This window comes from Panthera leo, chromosome D1 (assembly GCF_018350215.1).
Source record: "Panthera leo isolate Ple1 chromosome D1, P.leo_Ple1_pat1.1, whole genome shotgun sequence".
NCBI lineage: Eukaryota > Metazoa > Chordata > Mammalia > Carnivora > Felidae > Panthera > Panthera leo.
In genome coordinates, this window is record NC_056688.1 from 12,901,041 (window position 1) to 12,919,844 (window position 18,804).

The window sequence follows — 18,804 nt, forward strand, 5'->3', positions numbered from 1 at the left end:
TTTTCTCCCATCCTCCCTCACCCCCTATTCAGTCCCTCAGATATATCTATGAAGCTCTGAATTCCAACTAAAGCAAAGGTTCAGGTTATTTCCCACAGAGCTCCCAGGCCCCAGGGAAATCACAGGATGTTGCCTGACACCTGTAACCGAGTCTCTGAACATTTTGTGACAGTTGGAGTGATTTTTTTCTGCCCAGAGCACAGAGAAGGCCTCCAGGGGAGTGTTGCTTAACCTCCAAGTTGTCATATTCTAGTCTCAGCCAAGCCACCCTTTTACACCAATCTGTACTACAATCTTATAAGCATTTTCTCAGCACTTTCGAATTACACGGTACAGGAGAAGAGAGGCGGGAGAGATTGGAGAGATTGATTCTGTCGAGGGGCGGTTGTTCAAGAAAAAGGAGTAAGGGATGGGGTGACACCAGCACTCCCTGACACCAGCCTGCACGGCATATGTGGGAGCCCAGAGCCTTGTTGTCACTCGTGCCCTTATTTCTCACATTCACACGTTCTACAGGTCAAACCTCCTCTTGAAGGACAGCAAAGGCACACCATCAGATGGAGACAGTATGGGCTAGTGGGAAAGCCTTTGACATGGATCCAGAGGCCTCCATGGACTGTTACATCTCCCAGGACTGTTAGCCTATTGGCACTCTGCTGTGACCGCCTTCAGGAAGACACATGACCCTCAACCATCATCGGGACCTTCCCTGACTTCCTTGTAGGAGCTCCGGGACAGCCAAATGGGATGGCCTATGAGAAAGTGCTTCAAAAACTGTCTAGTGCTCTACAAATATAAAATAAGAATAAAAACGATAGTAAAACAACAAAAAGAATATTTATCATAAGAAAGAACAATGATAAAAAGCCCAGCATAAATCAGTGGGACTATGAAATGGCTGATTATAATCTTCCAAATAGCACATTATGGATATTTGTCATCGCCAGAGAAGCCTTAGTTTGGCAAGAAAGGTCCCCAAATCCCCATGTAAGTATCCCTGTAAGTCATGGGTCAGGAGGGATAGAGGATGTGTCTTCACAATTAGCTGTCAGAAATCATCCTGAGCGACATGAGCATCAATCCACTGTGCCCAAAACTAAAACAAATCTTAGAACATGCATTATGACATATTCTCATGGAGTGCAAGAGTCAACAATGAGCCACTTTTTCCACTTGAACTGTCACCTTCTAGAACAGATCCCAGGTAAGAACAGAGACTAGCTCCCTGCTCCTTCACCCGCAGCCTTGAATCTCCCCCTCTATTTCCCTCCTCGATCCTCCTGTCCAATAGAGGCTACCCCCACTCACCGCAGGGCGATGCAGAAAATCAGAGGAGGCCACGGGAAGAGAGGGAGGCTCACAGCACACTCAGCTAAGTGAGAGTGCTGTTAACAGTGAGGTCGGGGAAGGTCAGGTAAGCTGTGCAGGGCCCGCGTTGCCATGGAGTTTGTTGAATTAGACAGAGAACAAGGGGATGCTGGTTGAGGAGGTGACCCTGGCTGCCAGAGTTATACACTCTCTGCCAAAAGTGTGCACACAGCCCTACTAGACAATCACCTTTCACGTGAGGGGATCTGGGCTCTGGGGCTGGGGATGCAGTGCTAGACTCTCTTATGTTCAGGGAGCAAGGGTAGGAAGATCAGCCACAGAGTCTGACTGAGGGTCCTTATGTAGCACCTGGGTGGCAACTAAGAAATCAGGACTGTCAGCAACTGTAACACTGTGTGGGAGTGACCAGAATCATGAGCTGACCAGAGCCAGTGTGGACAGCAGACTTGGGAGGTATAGACCGTGGCTGGTAAGGGACTTGCAATACCTTTGTTGACTGTCAGCTACATGGTGTGGGGCCAAGTAGGGGCAACTTTGAGTGCAAAGCCTGGGCATCAAGGCCCTTCTGCACCCTTGAAACAACTTGCTTCCATTTGTAGCCTTCTTTTTTCTCACCATCCACACTCCCGCCTCCCCATGCAAGGTTCGCCTTGCTACTGGAAGGTCCTTGCAGTTAGCACCCATTTCTCAGATCTGCTGGCACACGGGTCTATTGTTTGATGTGAAACTCACCCTTAGGAAGACCAATCAGTCCCTGCACTCTGTGCAACCTTAGGCTCTATCACCTTATTGTAACACAGTATCCCACAGACAGGATTCCTGTGTAAGTTGCTGAGAAGCGTTTATCACCTAAACATGTGCCCATGTTTCACAGAAGAGGAAGCAGAAGGAAACTGCCGCTAGAGAAAGCTTGGGTGGATGAAAGCCCGTTATGACATCTGACTCCAGGCTTGCATTGTGTTTTAGTATTGCTGATATTAAAGCGTGATAAGCAATATCCTAGTTAATTTATCATTGGCCTTCACCTTATACTTTTGCAATATTTGCAATTTTCCCCTCCCAGTCCCCAGAAGAGAATAGCAAATATTTTACTTTATTAAGCACTTTATGGATAAGATTCAGAGCTATAAGACCTAGTATTAGGTAATATCCTAGTGTTAAGGTTTTAAAAGTGGCTTTTGATCTATTTTGGTGTTTTTCAGGTTTCTTTTGTGAACTAGGCAGTTTCTCAGGCCTAGGCTTTCTTCCTTTTCTCACTATCCAATTTATCCACATACTACTTTTGAAAACAGACTGTATGTTAGGTACTCTTCTAAATGCTGAACTACAGCACTAAATAGAACCATCAAAAATTCCTGTCCTCACTGGGTTTACATTCTATTGGAAGAGGTCAACAATAAACAAGATAACTTCATAAAATACATTGTAGTAGATATTGTTATTTGGAGGGGAAAAATGATGGAATGGAGATACATAAATCCAGGGGTGGAAGATGAAATTTGAGATTTGGGTCTAAAAAAAAACGTTATTGGACCAAGTGACATTTGAGTAAAGACCTAACAGGAAGTGAGGGGGCTGGCCATGTGGTAGCTGGGGAAAGAACATTCTATGCAGAGAAAAGCAAGTGCAAAGGGCCTGGAGCAGGACTGTGCTTTGTGTGTCAAAGAAACAGCTAGATCAGTGTGGCCAGAACACAGTTAATAGAAGGAGCTGAGGTCACAGAGGAAATGGGAAGTCAGGTCATACTGGGCTCTCTGGTCAATGTGAGCACTTTGGGCTCTTACCCTGGGGGACACAGGAAGTATCAGAGTGCTTTTAGCAGGATCACTCAGACTGCTGTGTGGAAAATACAGCTTGAGAGACCAAAAGCAGAAACAGCGAACATGATTGGGAAGCTAATGCAGTGTTACAGGCAAGAGGTAATGGCAGCTTGGACCGAGGTAGTGACAGTGGAAGTGGTCAACAGTGGTGGAACTCTGGCTGTATTTTGAAAGTAGGAGAGGATTTTTTTTTCACAGAGGAGACATGGCGGGTGAGAGAGCAGAGAGGGTCACAGATGTCACCAAGACTGAGCTGGGACAATTGGAGGAATAGAGTCATCATAGACAGAGATGCAGGATGTGTAGGAGAGGATGGCTTAGGAAGGAGGAGCAGGAGCTCAAGTTTGGACATGTTAGTTTGCGATGCCTGTAACAGTTTCAGCAGGTCAGGTAGACAGGGGGCATGTGGGTCTGGAGCAGAAGCGAGAGAATGCATCTTGAGGGTGATATCCTCAATGCATCCAGACACAGGGGTGGATGAGCTCCAAGGCAAAGAACCCTGAGGACTGAGTCCTGATGCACTCCAACATTGAGAGTTTGAGTACATGCAAAAGAACCAACAAAAGTGATTTCAGACAAAGCAGCCAGAAAATTTAAAGGAAAACTAATGACTATGGTATCCTGGAAGCCATGTGAAGACAGTGTTTCAAAGGAGGAACTGACTGGGTCGAAGGTTGCCGTTGATAGGTCAACTAGCGTGAGGAGTGAGAAATCGCCATCACATTTAGAGTGATCTTGATAAGAGATTTCGGTGAAGTGGTGAGAAAAAAGGGGTCAAAGGAGGTTGTTTTTGCTTTTTTTCTTAATATGGGAGAAATTGTGGCATGTACAAATGCTGATAAAAATGATCCAGAAAGGAGGAGAAAAATCATACTTCATGAGAAAGAGATGATGGTTCCTGGAGAAATGTCCTTGAAGAGGAGTAAGGAGATGAGGTCTAAAACATGAACAGAACTATCAGCCTCGCTTGGCTCTCATATAGTTCATGCTCCTTACTAGACAAAGGACATGGCTTATGCATTTATATGCAAATGATTGTTTTAGGGACAGTAGGGCTTGGAAAAGTAGGTTATCAGCTCCTGGGACAGATAACTGTTAAGTAATCTTTGGCCACAGAAAAACCATGCTAGGACACAAGGACTTCTGGCTCTTTGTATCTGTCTCTTTGTACTACTTTGATGTGAGTCATGGAAGCAAAGTATCTCCTTATACTTGGTATTACCCTAGTGGCTTATTTTAAACTAAAGACCCAAGGGACATGTTATGACCAAGATCACAGTGCCCAGAACAGAATAGTTAAATACTGATTAAGGGAATGAACACAGGAATGCATGCAAGCATGAATAATTGAAAGCCAATCTTGCCCTTTTACCTAATCTCAACCTACATAGGTAAGCAAATGCTCCGTATATTTTTGTCTGCCTTAGAAAAACAGAATAGCTAGAGGTACCACAGGCTTTGCAGCTGGACAAGTACAAGTTTGATTACCAAGATGCATCTCAATTAGATATGTTCTTTAACCAGTATGAGTCCTATTTATAAAATGGGAATAGCAATGGTCCCTAACTTACAGAATTCTTGTGAAAATGAAACCAAAGACCATTAAGTACCTAGTAAAGTGCCTGAGAAATAGAAGATATTAAATAAATACTGACTTCAGAACAACTCTTTTAATGACCTTGTAAAATTCACTGGCTTCTGCAACATCTTTAAATTTTCAATTCAAGCCAACCCATGGGATAAGGAGTTCCAGAAGGTTGTCACCAACTGTGCAAAGTCCTTCTTTCTTTAAACCTAAAATCATTCCTTCTATACCTCAAGCCTCTTCTTCCCTCACTCCAATTTGGTGATTAGTTCTTACATTTTGGGTGACTCCTCTTTGGTTTTAAGTTTGGATTTTTTTTTATCTGCAGTCTTGTTTTCCTAATGGCTAAGAGATGGAGATCTGGGGACCCTCTTTACTCTGACTGAAGCTTCACCCCAGAAGATTTTTCTTGAAGACTCTCCGAGTAAAGAGGAGGGACATGTAAGACACAGGGACCTCTGACCACATCCCCTCCATGTCCAGCTTTGCTGCACCAAGAGAGAGATGTCCACCAGGTCAATGAGGAGGATTGCTTTGTGGTTTCTTTGTCCGCATCAAATCATGTGTGACTAGCAGGAGATTTGCTTGACATCTCTTTTCACATAAGGTCAGTAACACTCAGCAGAGGGGGTTTCAGGCATTAAGGATGTTCTCACAAGATCCTGAAAAGGCTTGTAGTGAGAGATGTTTCTCAGGAACCTAAGGCCACCTACAAGCACTGGTAAGTAATCTGAGAGGAAATAAGCCGCTTAGACTCAGGGTTCCCCACGTTTTTAAAAACGAAGAAAGGATGGTTTATCTACAAGGAAGCTTTAATGGAACAAGAAGAATGTGAGAAAAAATGAGGGGAGACCATGCAAAAATCTAGAAATACCTGATATCAGGGCACTCCAGCATCTAAGTTCAAGGGGGGAGAATTCTGCCCAGCATCTCTAAGCTGCCCATCTTCCCCTTCCCCTATCACAAACATCCATGAGTCTTCCACTCCAGGAGACTACAAAAAGGCCCCTCTCACGAGACACTGAGCACTGCTCAGGATGTATGGACCATAATTTTTGCCTGGTATGAACATTTTCTGGTCTTGGAGCCAACATTCTCTAACTCAGGTGCTTCCCAACCTTTTTGATAGTAGGTGCCATTGCTCTGGCAGCATTCTGAGGAGCCCACAAGAAGCTGCTCAAAGTGGAGGGCAACTTTTCAGGCGTCCCTGACCACTGCAAGGGCTGATGGGATAAATGTCAAGGCACACTGTAATCATTTCCACAGATGACCAGTTGGGATCCCATGCTACTCCTGTCTCTACAAATTTCCCCCTCAGAGAAGATGGGTCTGGAGAATAGACAAATGCCTAAAGGAAATCCACAAAGTCAGTGGCACAAAGGATTGAGAACCAAGAGAATGAGCACAATAACAGTAACACCACCACTAATGATGTGTATGTACTACTAACAAGGGTCGGTTCTGGCTAATTGTCTTACCAGGCTTATCCCAATTTTGGTAACAATAATGTGACAAAGGTACTGTTATCCCCATTGTAGAAAAGATGAAGCTAAAGCTTGGAAAGTTTGAATAATTTGCCAGAGTAATGCAAATAATAAGTGTCCATCTGGTTAGTAGAAGCCCATGAGCCTATGTTTTTAACTAACTGACATGGAATACCTTGTAAGCAAGAAAGGAACAGCATGGAGGTGGTGGGTAGGTGAATGCCTCTTGCCTTGATGCAAAAGATGACTGTATTCCAGCCCAGCTGTAGAAATGAGGGCCTGGACAAATTTAGGATGGGGAGATTTCCACCTTACATTTATAACCTCTGCTTAGCTTATGTCTCCTCCTGCAGCTCATTCCTAAGAGTTTTGGGGGGCTATCCCAAAATGGGTGCAGACAGGTGAACACAAAGAGACTCATGTTCAAAAATACAAGATTATATTTTGTCTCGGTAAGTGAGAACACAAATACAAACATGCCTTTGATGGGGAAACAACAAAAGCCACCAGTGGTGCCCTTAGCATAGCCCTGGGCAGCTGGGCAACCATCCTACAGATCTTGACTCTCTTTAATTACCTTCCAACCATTTTTACATGCCCAAAGTAGGACTATCAGAAACTGAGGAGCCTCATCTCCTATCTCACTGAATGTCAGACTTTGAGTGAGGACCATTCAACAAGAGTTGTCCTCTCAAACCTGAGATGGGATTCTCAGAGAACTCACTAGGACTTCTAAATGGAATTTTCCATAACAAGGACACAAAGAATACTTTCTAACCAGCAGCACCTGATGAGGATGAAAGCAGTGGTTGAAGAACTCAGGTCTTCTCCAGCTCAGCCCTGAGTTGGATACATAAATTGAGGACATAGGCTTGGCTTCAAGTGACTCGCTCAGAGTTTATCAACCTCACAGTTTATGTGGAACAGACCAAAGGGTTGGTGAATCAAACCAGTGCATCCAGGTAGGCTGCAAGCTACCTGAGAAGATGTAGAGGACAAGACCAGGTTGCATGCTTGTCCCCAAGAAAGATCCCTTTTTTGATTCCAGAAAACATCTCAGTCTGAGGAGAATTTTGTATGCAATAAAGAACAGCATGACTCATTGCTTCTCATAGTCAGTGAGGTCCCTTCTGGATTTATTTCTGGTTATTGCTCCTATAAAAGATTATTTCCAGAGGCCTGAAGCATTGCTGTGTTTGGCCACCTGGGGATCCTCACCCAAGCTGTCTCATAGTTCTAAGTCATAGAATATCCACTCCTACAAAGGCCACAAACACAGAGGCAGCCAAATTGTGTGTCTATTCAGAGATCACTTCTCTCCCCACCACACAGGTGAGCACAGACCACTTTAGGCTCCAGAGACCTCTCAAGGTCATGTCCCAGGGCTGCTCCCAGGCCGTCCGGCTACTTGGCTTCTTTCAAAAGAGGCTGGCTGCTAGCTCTCAAAACTCAGAGATCATACAGCTTTGCCCTTCTTCCTCCAGAGGCCAATCAAGAGGCTTACACTGAAGCAGGAGGGATTTGGGGTTACAACAGCTTTTGAGGAAGCCTTATGAGACCTGATTTAACAAAGGTGAAGAGCTTCCTCTTCTCCAGAGGCTTATGGGAATGTCCACTGTCTACCCTTTGGGAGAATTTGAGAGCATCTCACATGGAGGAAGGGTGTGGATTAAAAGTCCAGAGAAGGAGAAGAGCTCTGACTCTCACTTCAGAGGTCAATGACAAATAAATTCCAGGATGAAAGCATTATCAGTATCAATCAAAAATCAACTTTTTTTTTAAATATCAGGGAAAGAGCAGCCTTCCAGGGATTCTGACTCTGAGAGCCATCACTCTGGGGCTGGACCCCTTGAGCAGGAAGCCCCAGAATGCAGTCCTCGTCCCTCCCTTCTCCTCCCCATCCTGTTTCACCTTCTCCTCTTCCCCCTCCTCCCCTTTGCTCAAAAAAGCTATTTTTCAGGAGAACTTTATAGCTGTCCTCTGGCTGAGACCAGCTGGCAGACACCCCAGCCAGGAAGCAGAGCAGGGAGGTGATCGAGTTGAGGTGATGTCATGTGAAGAAAGGCGTAGGGGCATGTGCCAGGCCAGGGAGTGGAGAGTGGGATGTGTTTAGCTAAGCCAAAGAGGGCTATGTATGTTAGGTCAGGATGGGTTTTAATGTGTCTGGAAATAAACAAGCAAAATAACAGGTCAGTGGTGAGGCCCAATCACCTTTGGCCAAAGAGACCTGAAGTTGTCTGCAGGGACAGGGAAAGGGTTTCCATGAATCAGGTGAGAAATGTCACCCCACCTATGTTCAGCAAGGAAGCCAGCATTCAGAGAATGAATTTACTTTCTGCCAATAATAATTGCATAAAAGGGCTTTGGAGTAAGTCCATGTTCAAAGGGAAAGGTTTAGAATTCAGCTCACATTCCCTCTGGACAGCACACTCCCCATCCCTTTACTCCACCACCACAGACTCCCTGGGTTTCCCTGGGGAAAAGGGAAGAATCTGGTTCTGGGGATTGGATCGTAAACCTATCTCTGTTCCCTCACCCACACTCCTAATGCCTGCAAGTCACGTAAACTCCTACATTCCAAGGCATAACCACATACTCTCTCACACACAAGGGCCCCACTCATTGATCTGCCGACCACATCTACACATAGCATCTGAGTAATGGGCTTTTGTGCCATGGGCCCCTTTGGCAGTTTGATGAAACTCATGAACCCCCTTGGAAAAATGTTTTTGAATGCATAAAATGAAATACACAGAAGTACAACGGAAAACAATTACATTTAAAGTTCAATTTTCAAAGCATTCTTAACACAATCTGTGGATTGGTAATATGTGTGCTTCCTTATTCAAGCTTTAAATAAAATCTAATGATGGATCTCACAACTAAAGTAGCGACTATAAGTGATATTTTGATATACCTGCACAAACTATAAAATGAGATGAAAATATCTGTGATTTCTATTGGTAATAAAATCAGAGACACTGTAATACTACTGTGGATTGTTGTCTATATTGGAAGAAATGCTACATTTTGGTTAGAAGTTAGTAAAAGTAAAGATTTAATATTTTTTCCCACTCAAGTTCATAGGACCTCTGAATTCTCTTGATGGACACTTGAAGAACCATGGATCCCAGTTATCAATTATGCTGACTTAGCTAGCATATGTATTCTTGCATAGCAATATACACATTCACTCGTTATACTTACACTTATCTACCAATTCACACATACACATTTCTTTTTTTAATTGAGCATTCCACCATTTAAAAAATTTTTTTAATGTTTATTTATTTTTCAGAGAGAGAAATGGAGCACAAGCCAGGGAGGGGCGAGAAAGAGACAGAGACACAGAATCTGAAGCAGGCTGAAGGGTCTCAGCTGGCAGCACAGAAACCGACACAGGGCTTGAACTCATGAATGGTGAGATCATGACCAGAGTTGAAGTCGGACACTTAACCAGCTGAGACACCTAGGCACCCTCCCACACACACACACATTTCTAAATCCTGCCTCAAAAATACCAACACTCTCATATACAGCTGTGTGATGTATAAACGCCAACACACCCAATACCTCTGTTGTAACACACTTGTTCACATACACACCATTATCATTTACCCAGAATCCCCACTCACGAACACAAACACACCAACACCCCATCCACATCCATGCCAAGAATTCCCAAACATGTTAGTGCATGTATCCGTATCATCCAAATACACTCAAGCTCTCATGTAACACTAAAGGCTCATTCATTACCCACATATTCAAATACCCTCAATTTTCCTACATACCCAGTAATAAACACACAACGAACCCCCATTCATGCATATGCATGTTCACCCACCTACCACATCCATTATTCATATGGACTCATGCACGGAGACCTTCCACATGGCCCCTGCACACACACTCACACATGCTTCATATTCTTATACCCATCTGCCCCCCAGGGTCCCATGCCAACACACGGGATGGAACCTGGCACGTCCCCCAGAGGGAAGGCTGCCACTGGCTCTGAGAGCAACTTAAGAGCCAAGGCAGAGGCCAGTACTGGCTGGGGGACATCAGGCCGATACATCAGGAAAGAGCAAGACAGAAACTTGGCCAGAAAGCCCATTGTCTCTGCAGAGCACAATCCATCAGCGTCTCTTCTTTTGTCTTTTGATTTCTGATTCACTGAACTTCAGATCCATTAAATCTCTGCCAATAGAAGGGATGAGACACCCTGGGCTGTGTGGCAGGATGGCATAGAGGACCAAGGAAGTTGTTTGTCTAGTGCCAGTGAAGAAAAGTCTGAGTCTAACAAAATTCCCACATTAATGGAAGAAAGCGGCTCATTGTGTCGCCCAGGTTGGAAGTTTGGGAAGGTATATAACACATCAGGAGTATACAACACAGGAGGAATATTTGCTTCTCTTCCAAATGACTGGACCCTGGGTTCTGAGCAGACATCAGGGGGAGGTGGGAGAAGAGTTTCTGCTAGAATCTACAGGGATGGGCTCTCTGAGTGGCCTTGGGGGAAGAGTTGCCTGCCATCACAGTGAGCCAGGGCAGTGTGGTCAGGGAGCCCCATGAGGCCTCCACTTAGAATACCAGCCCCCACCAGACAATAGAATAGGCCTCCACTTAGAATACTAACCCTCCATGGGACAGGTGGAAACTCATAAATCATGTTGGTCACTGAGATGGTGCCAGAATCAGGGCCTCTGGTGTTTAGCTGGGGGCTTTCTTCCCTCAGAGCAGGTACCCCTAAGTACTTGTCAAATTGAGTTACAGCACTTAGAGGCCTTGGGGAGTCCAGAGGGCAGAGCAATCTAGACCAGGGGCTGACTCAAGTCCTCATGGCCTGAGGTTGGAGGCTCTCAGCATCCTGGCCCATCCAGCAGGGCCCCTGCATCAGCCTCAGCAGGATGGCCTGGCCCATCAAACTACGTGCCCCTTCAGCACAGGGTAGGAGGAACTAGCTGGACTCTGAGCACTGGCTGGGTTACAGAATGGCTGTGTGACCCTAGACCATCCTAAACCTGAGTCTCAGGCACCTCGAACTAAAAACTAGAGTTTGTCCCGAATGACATTTGAGGTTTCTTCTTGCTGTAAGATTGGGGGGCACTTACTAGTGAGCAAGGCAATGCAACTAGAACGTCATCTGATACATGGGAGTGATAATGCTATGCATCAGCCTTCTGGTGCAGATTCAGCGACATCCTCTGAGCGCCCTGCTCAGCACCTGACCCAGGGTACGTCTTCTAAATAGCTGATGTTATGTCTGAATGAGGCACTCAATGGTACAGGTTCAGAGTAAGACAGACACAAAACGTGTGACATACAGCCCTAGCCCTCATGTTGCCTAGAATCTGAAAATGAGCAGGGGCGCCTGGGTGCTCAGTCGGTTGGGCGTCCGACTTTGGCTGAGGTCATGATCTCACAGCTCCTGAGTTTGAGCCCTGCATCAGGCTCCAGGCTGATAGCTCGGAGCCTGGAGCCTGCTTCAGATTCTGTGTGTCCCTCTCTCTCTGCCCCTAATCCACTTGCATTCTGTCTCTGTTTCTCTCAAAAAGAAACATTTAAAAAAATTTTTTTAATAAAATAAATTAAAAAAAGAAAGAAAGAAAATGAGCACTGGTCCCTGGGCACATGCACCCCTTTCCAGGTTGTGCTACAATCCATTGACTTTTGAACATGTCTGTACAAGGCATGGAAGTGAGATATGAGACCCCAGTCTTGCCTTTGGGCTTGCTTTGCAGCCCAAGGGATGGACAAGACCAAGCTGATACCATTGAGTGGCTCAGGAAACAGGGTTAGAGTTCAAAGAGGGGGCAGGACTGGTCTTCCTGGGGCAGGAGGCCAGAGGCAGAAGCTCAGGATGGGTAAAAGTAGACACACCAGGAAGAGAGCTTTGTAGCCTCTGTGGATTGTCTTCCTGGGACAGATGGAAAGACTCAGGTCTTTCTGGGATCGGGGACGAGAGAGCCCAATCCAACGCTCTTCGTTTATTCAATTGCTTGTGCACCCAGACTTTATGAAGCACCTACTTTTTGACAAGCACTGTTGTTACACACTGGGGGGTGTAAAAATTAGAATGACACAGTCCCTGCCCTCCCAGAGAAGTCAGGCTCATAAACCAGTGCCTTGAGAGGGGAAGAAAGGCTCAGAGATGCCAGTAGGGACTGTTGAGGAGCCCATCTCTCAGGCTTGTCCTGGTGGAGAAGAGAGCCAGGAGGTTTGGTCAGGGAATAGCAACAATAATTAATATAACAAATGTTATTAAACACTCAATAAGTGTTTTCTGCGTGCTGTAAGTCGTCTCTATATATTATTCCAATTAATATGCAAGTCTGCCCTATACGGTAGATGCTATTATTATACACAGATGAGGACAATTTTGGAACAGCAATGGGGAGCCGGAAAGTGCAGAGATAGGGTTGGCACAGTGGGGCCGAGGTTTCAAACAGTGTCTTTGCGATCATTTCTTCCCTTTCCACTTGCCCCTTGGCTACTGAGCTGCCAGGAGCCAGCGTGCCTGCTTCTCTCCTTGCCCCTTCACAGGGGGCCCCGGGACCCCTGCCCCTCACTAATGCCATTAGTGAGTCTGCCCAGCCCACAGCCAGGACTCACTTGGATGGCACAGAGCCTGGTGAAGGCCCATTTGCTCAACACATAATGGGGATTAGAATTCATTAATGCACTACAAATTAAAGTATTAATAACGGCTGCGGAGTTTAAATGAGAGCCAGGGAAGGGAATCGGGTGAGGGGCCGCCCCTCCCGCATCTCCCACCTAGCCGCATTGTTCCGGCATGGGCAATCCTGCGCTCTTTAATATGCTGTGACAGCCGCTGAAGTGACCCCAGACAATAAACAGGGCCTCCTAGTTAAGTATTAATCTGCCAAAAGAATGACCTTCATCCACTAAAGAAGGGATGTTTTTAAAAACCTCGCAAGTGGAGGAAGGCTCATTTGCTCGCTCATTTAGCATATTAAAAGGGTATTATTGCTACAAACAAGAAATCTAAATGAGGCCTGGGCAGGAGCTGCGGATAACACTCCTGATTAAAGGTGCAGGGTAATGATGAACACGGGAGGCTGAATCCGTTATTGTTCACCAACATGGCAGGACCTGGCTGCCGGGATGATAAGAGCATTGAGCCCTGTTGGGACCAGGCACCGTCAGAGAGGAATGGAGCGCCAACAGCTGCCTAGGAGCTGCTCACCCACCCCCATCCTGGCAGGTGGAGGCAGCCTCAGGGGAAAGAGGCTCAGTGAGGGAGCCTCAGGTGATTCCCTGAGGGACCACAGCCTTCCTCTGGATCCACCAGCACCCTTCTTGTCTACCTACAGCTTTTCCAGTTGACCGAGCCAGGTGCTCCACAGACAGCACCTTTCCCCCAGGGCTCAGTCAGGGTGCTCTCATGCTTAGTCCCGGGAGAAAGGGTCGTCAGGCAGAGAAGGAGAGAGGAAGGATGGGTGTGCTGGTCTCGCCTCTACCCAGGACAACCCCACGGCCTGAGATGTCAGAGGAAGAGCTGGGCTGGGAAACTGGGTGTCTCCTCTTTGAGCCTGGGGTAGTCTGCTGGGCAAGGTGGGCCCCAGAAGCAATGTGCAGAGGGAGAAGAGAAATATCATGGAGGAAAAGAAACAAAGATACAAATGTAAAACTCAAATTCAACAAAATCTAGGGGAAAGGGGAACCTGCCATGTGACTGGTACCATATTCGGTTACGAGGGGCGGGGGGTTAGGGGGTGGGAGTGGGGGGAATGACTGACAGGTAATGAAGGTGTAAATCCAGCCCTAGGGATTTACCATCTAGGGAAGGAAGCGGGAATGACTCAAAGGAAATTGATAGGCATGAAATAAAGTTTTAAGTACAGAATATTTAGGGTATAAATAATTATTGATAGCAGGAAATCATGGGGAAATTACAGTTACTTGAATACAGGATTGAACTGAATTAATGTAATTACAGAATTAAAAGGGGAGGAGAACCATCCTGAGAGCTAATAGTGCCTACACATTTTGTCTTTGGCCTGTGTTCTCCTTGAGGACAGAGACTTTGTTTGCTCATCTCTGTGTCCCCCATCCATACTAGATGCTGCGGGAGAGACAATGCTATTTGTTCTCCATATAGCTTCCTCTTCCAGAGCCCAAATGGAGAGACATTCCCAGCCTCCCTTAAAAAGAAATTGGAAGAACATGACTAAGTTTTAGCAAATGAGAACACTAGTCGAGCTGATGTGTCACTTCTGGGCCAAGGCACGGAAGAGACAACTGACCTTATCTTCTCTCCTGCCACAGCAACCTCCTCAGCAACCACCTTAGGAGGTGGAGGGAGCATGGATCCCTGAGTACCGGATGGAAGAGGACCCTACCAGCCTACAGCAAATGCTTCAGACTTCCATTGTGTTGCACCGCTGAGCTTTAGGGGCTTACCTGCTAAGGCATAAGTTTTGTTTATCCTAATTAATGAATGTTTGTTGAACTGGTAAATGAATATTCTCTTTGGTCCTTATAGTAAATTTAAGGTAGATTAGTTACTTCCACTTGCCAGATAAGGAAGGAGATTCAGAGTTAAGAAGTAACAGAGCCAGAAGTTAAATTTATGTCTTCAAATCCCATGCTCTTTCGACTATACCTGGCCGCCTGCAAAAATACAGTCTCATGTATATTTTATGTGAAATTTAGCAAAAGTTACCTCAGTGTAATAGAGGTTAGGGACTTTCCAAATGAGAGGGTCCCCTGGTCGTCACTGCTGTCAGGACAGGGTTGTCATCTTGGATGCAGTCAAGGCCTCCTGAATCCAAGCACCTGAAAGAAGAGCCTTGGTCAAGTGTTTTCTCGCCTCAGGGTGGAGGGAGGAGGGTCCGCAGGGGGATTTCTACCCCTCCTTTTCCCAGCTTAGGGAAGAGGAATCTCCATCCCCTAAGCAGATGGTCAAAATCAGGCTCCTTGGAGAGACTGACCTGTGCTGACTTTTGCATATCACTTTCTAAATAAATTTGTCAACGACCCAACAGTTCCCAAAGCTCTGGAGCCTGGCCTGCTTGAATTTAGGAAGCATGAAAATAGCTGAAGGTAAATACTAACAGGTTGGCTCACACTATGAGTCCCTTCCACTCTGCTGCCACTGCCAGAGACAAGGCAGAGGGTGGTCTAAGGTGGGAGAAGGGGCTCCGACCCAAGCCAAGAGGGAGAAGCGCTCAGTGTACGGGGGGAGAGGAAGGGGTCTTCAGGACTGGAAATTAGTTTAACCTCTAAGAGGAAAACTAATAAGAATTCACCACAATGGATAAGATCAGTTATCTGTAGAGAAATCCAGGGGACAGAACTAGATTGTCCTCTGTCTCTTTCTCTGGATTCCTTCAGATCTGGGTATTCAGCTCAGCTAACAGAATAAGCATTTATTGATCAAAGACTATGTGCCAAGCACAGTTCCAGGTGCTAGAGACATGGACGTGAGTAACAGGGGTCAGTATTGCTTTCCTCCAGGGCTAATTAAAAGCACAGGGTGCCTTGATGCAATGCAGTATTGCTCAATGGGTTCCCCTAGTGGCCAAATCCCACCCCCTGCCGCCCCCCCTCCCCGGTACCAAAAGTCCTTTCTCTTCACTCTCCATCCTTCCCTTTGAGATCTGTGTTCCCCCGGAATCTCTGGCTCTCTGACACTCAAATCTGTACAGCCCTAGACATTAGAGGTGGACAAATCCAGACAGATGGTTGTCACCCTAACTCCCCAACTTAAAGATGAAGAAACTGAGACTCAGGGAGAAATGACCTGACCGAGGTCACTCTTTGGGCTTTTCTGGGAGAACCAACATGATGACTCATGCATGCTCATTAACGTGTAAGCCAGAAAATGTATTAAAACTATTTAGTATATTAAACAATCGCTGGAATGGTAGAGGTGGGGGGTGGGGAGGAAAGGTAACTGCTCAGACTGGGCTGAGTTCTGTATATGTCACTCTGGTTCCCTCCTCGACTTGTGTCCATCTTTCTTCCAGTCCTTTTCCTTGATTCTGGGTTCCCTCTAACTCTCTCTTCTGTAGCAATTTCAATTCAGAGCCCATAGGGAAATTGGAGGCTGGGAGAGTTTCCTTGACTGAGAAATTAGTCCATCTAATTACCCTCCCATACTGTATTCATCTCAATAGAAAGGGTTGCCAACGGTCAGTCAATGACAGACAAGGTGAATGGGAAGTACCTTCAAATGGTTGGGGTCTTAATTGTGTGAGCTGTCTCAAGAGACATGACATTCTGTCCTGGAGCTGTAAGGTTAGGTCATCTCTACCCTGACCCCATTGGCTCAGTCCATTTGCTATTCTGCATCCCGTATGGAAGACAACCGGGTGACAGCTTATTCACAGCCATCTCCACTGTTACCTCCTCCATGATGCCCTCCCTGACCCTCCTCCCCAGTGCCCATGCTATCAAACCTATTGCACAGACCTGTCATCCAGTGCTCAGCACATGGCACTGCCACTCTGTTCCTTTGCCTTTATCCCCCACCAGCCTGAGAGCTTCTTGAGAAAGAGCCCATGCCATCTTGGTCCTTGTGTCCCTGGTACTGGCACAGCTCCAATGCACAGCAGTTACTTAATATATGTGTTGAAATCCAAGGAAAATTAATTCAATTCCCAGTGTCTAGAGTCTTTCCCTTGTTCTGATGTTTTACCTGGCTTGCCCTGCAGGGCTAGAATATGTGCTACTAGATAGCAAGGTAGGTCTGGTATTATGCCTTGAGCTTCATAGGCAATATTGCACCTCTATGGGGTAGGGTTTTTTTTTTTAACACTTATTCATTTTTGAGAGATAGAGAGAGACAGAGAATGAGCAGGGGAGGGGCGGAGAGAGAGGGAGACACAGAAGCCAAAGCAGGCTCCAGGGTCTGAGCTGACAGCACAGAGCCCGACTCAGGGCTCAAACTCAAAAACTGTGAGATCATGACCTGGGCCAAAGTCAGACACTTAAACGACTGAGCCACCCAGGCGCCCCAGGAGTAGGTTTTATGATCTCATCTTCATTCGAAGAAACGAAGTTCAGAGGAATTAAGTAACCAGGTTAAAGTTTTACAGCTGGCCAGTAGAGAAGTTGGACTAGAGCACTGGTCTGACTCTTTAACTGTTGTTCCTCCAAAGATAGCACCCTGACTTGGCTGACCCAGCATGCTCTGCTTACAAGCACCCACAGTTTGAGACTGTCAATACTATCTGTTGCTTCAATGAAAATATTCATACTCTAATTTTCTAGGATGTTGTCAAGTCACAACCTAGACTGGACTTAACAACTTCATTTCCCAGTGACATCTGCCTCTGCATATGGTCCCCATGCTGTTTTAAAAGCCCCATTCTCAGGTGAGTCAGAGCATCACTGCTCAAGCTGCCTGTATGCTCTAGAGGATTTCACATGGGCTTTCTCTTGGATTCTGGGCCTTAGTTCCTCATGAACTGTAGTGGCTTTTACGTAATAAAGGTAAGAGCTGCCTGCAATAAACACCTAGGACAAAAATCCCCTGCCATTATCCCCAGGGATCAAACAGAAGGCCTTACCCATGAGGCTCTAGAAGATCTCAGGCTTGGGTCTCTTTTCCATATATTCCCATATAATTTCCTGGCACTTTGATTTATCTACTTCCTACTGACCACCTAATTTATTTAAACTTCTACTCTTTAAAAAGTTACATAGAATTGAGTCAGGTTAAGTTTGGAGTCATCTAGAAACGATTTCTACTCACATTTTCTTCATGTAACAGGTAGCCTGACCCCTTCCCTGCAGAATCTCAAAAGTCAATGGACACATGCACGTATATCATCTGATGATAGAGACAGAGCAAAAAGGAACAGGGTTAGGGAGGGGAGGAGGAGAGAGTGGGCAGGAGAGAAAGAAGGAAGGAGATACCGGTGAAGCTACAGATTGAAGAAATCCGAAAGTTGAAGCTAGAACCGTGGTCATTATGGGGGGGGGGGGGTGAAGGGAGAAAGGATCCTTGGGATCCTTGTGGCATTGGAGAAATACAGAAAACAAAGAGGAGTCTGCACCTGCTGGGGGTATAAGGTCATGAATTTAGCCTAGTGAATTTCTAATTTCCTAGGATGAGAATTCTACTCCACTCACAAGAAAGAATGGAGACTGTGTCCTTGAGAACACCTTCAATTCAGGATTGGGGTGCCAAAGGAAGTAGGGGTCCGAGAGAGACGGGGACAATCTCAGTCCAAAGGAATGCCAAGAAGTTTTAAACATAAAGAGGATATTCAAGGAAAGATCAGAAGGTCAGTAAGAATCTGGGGACCAGAAGGAGCTCTACTGCAAACATCTACATTTTGCTAACAGTCAGGATTGCTCAAGATGCCAAAAAAGAAGCAGTCTGCACAGGTGATGGATTTTTTCCCCCGGATATGGGAATCTGTGTCACAATTAACCTCTTGATGAGAGATTTCTCTCAATTAAGTTTTAGTTGACAGGTGGTAAAACCTGGACAACTGGCAAGGATTGACTGACAACCAGGGAAGATGAAGCCATTAATCCTCTCTTCCTGCCTATTTTATGTTCCCACCTCATTCTCGCGAAATACCCTTAGCCTCTGGATACTCAT

At 45.8% G+C, this 18,804-nt stretch overlaps 1 long non-coding RNA gene across 3 annotated transcripts; it reads left to right on the plus strand.

Moving 5' to 3' along the window:
• Window positions 1–1,217: 1,217 nt before the first annotated feature.
• On the plus strand, window positions 1,218–15,077 carry LOC122200829. 3 transcript variants are annotated; one of them, XR_006193946.1, is made up of 3 exons: window positions 1,218–1,414; window positions 5,063–5,341; window positions 14,514–15,077. It is a non-coding gene; the product is annotated as an uncharacterized LOC122200829 (long non-coding RNA). The 3 variants fall into 3 exon arrangements; XR_006193945.1 differs by lacking the exon at window positions 14,514–15,077 and adding an exon at window positions 9,517–9,555; XR_006193947.1 differs by lacking the exon at window positions 14,514–15,077 and adding an exon at window positions 1,675–1,798 and having other exon boundaries at window positions 5,063–7,304.
• The last annotated feature ends 3,727 nt before the right edge of the window (window positions 15,078–18,804 follow it).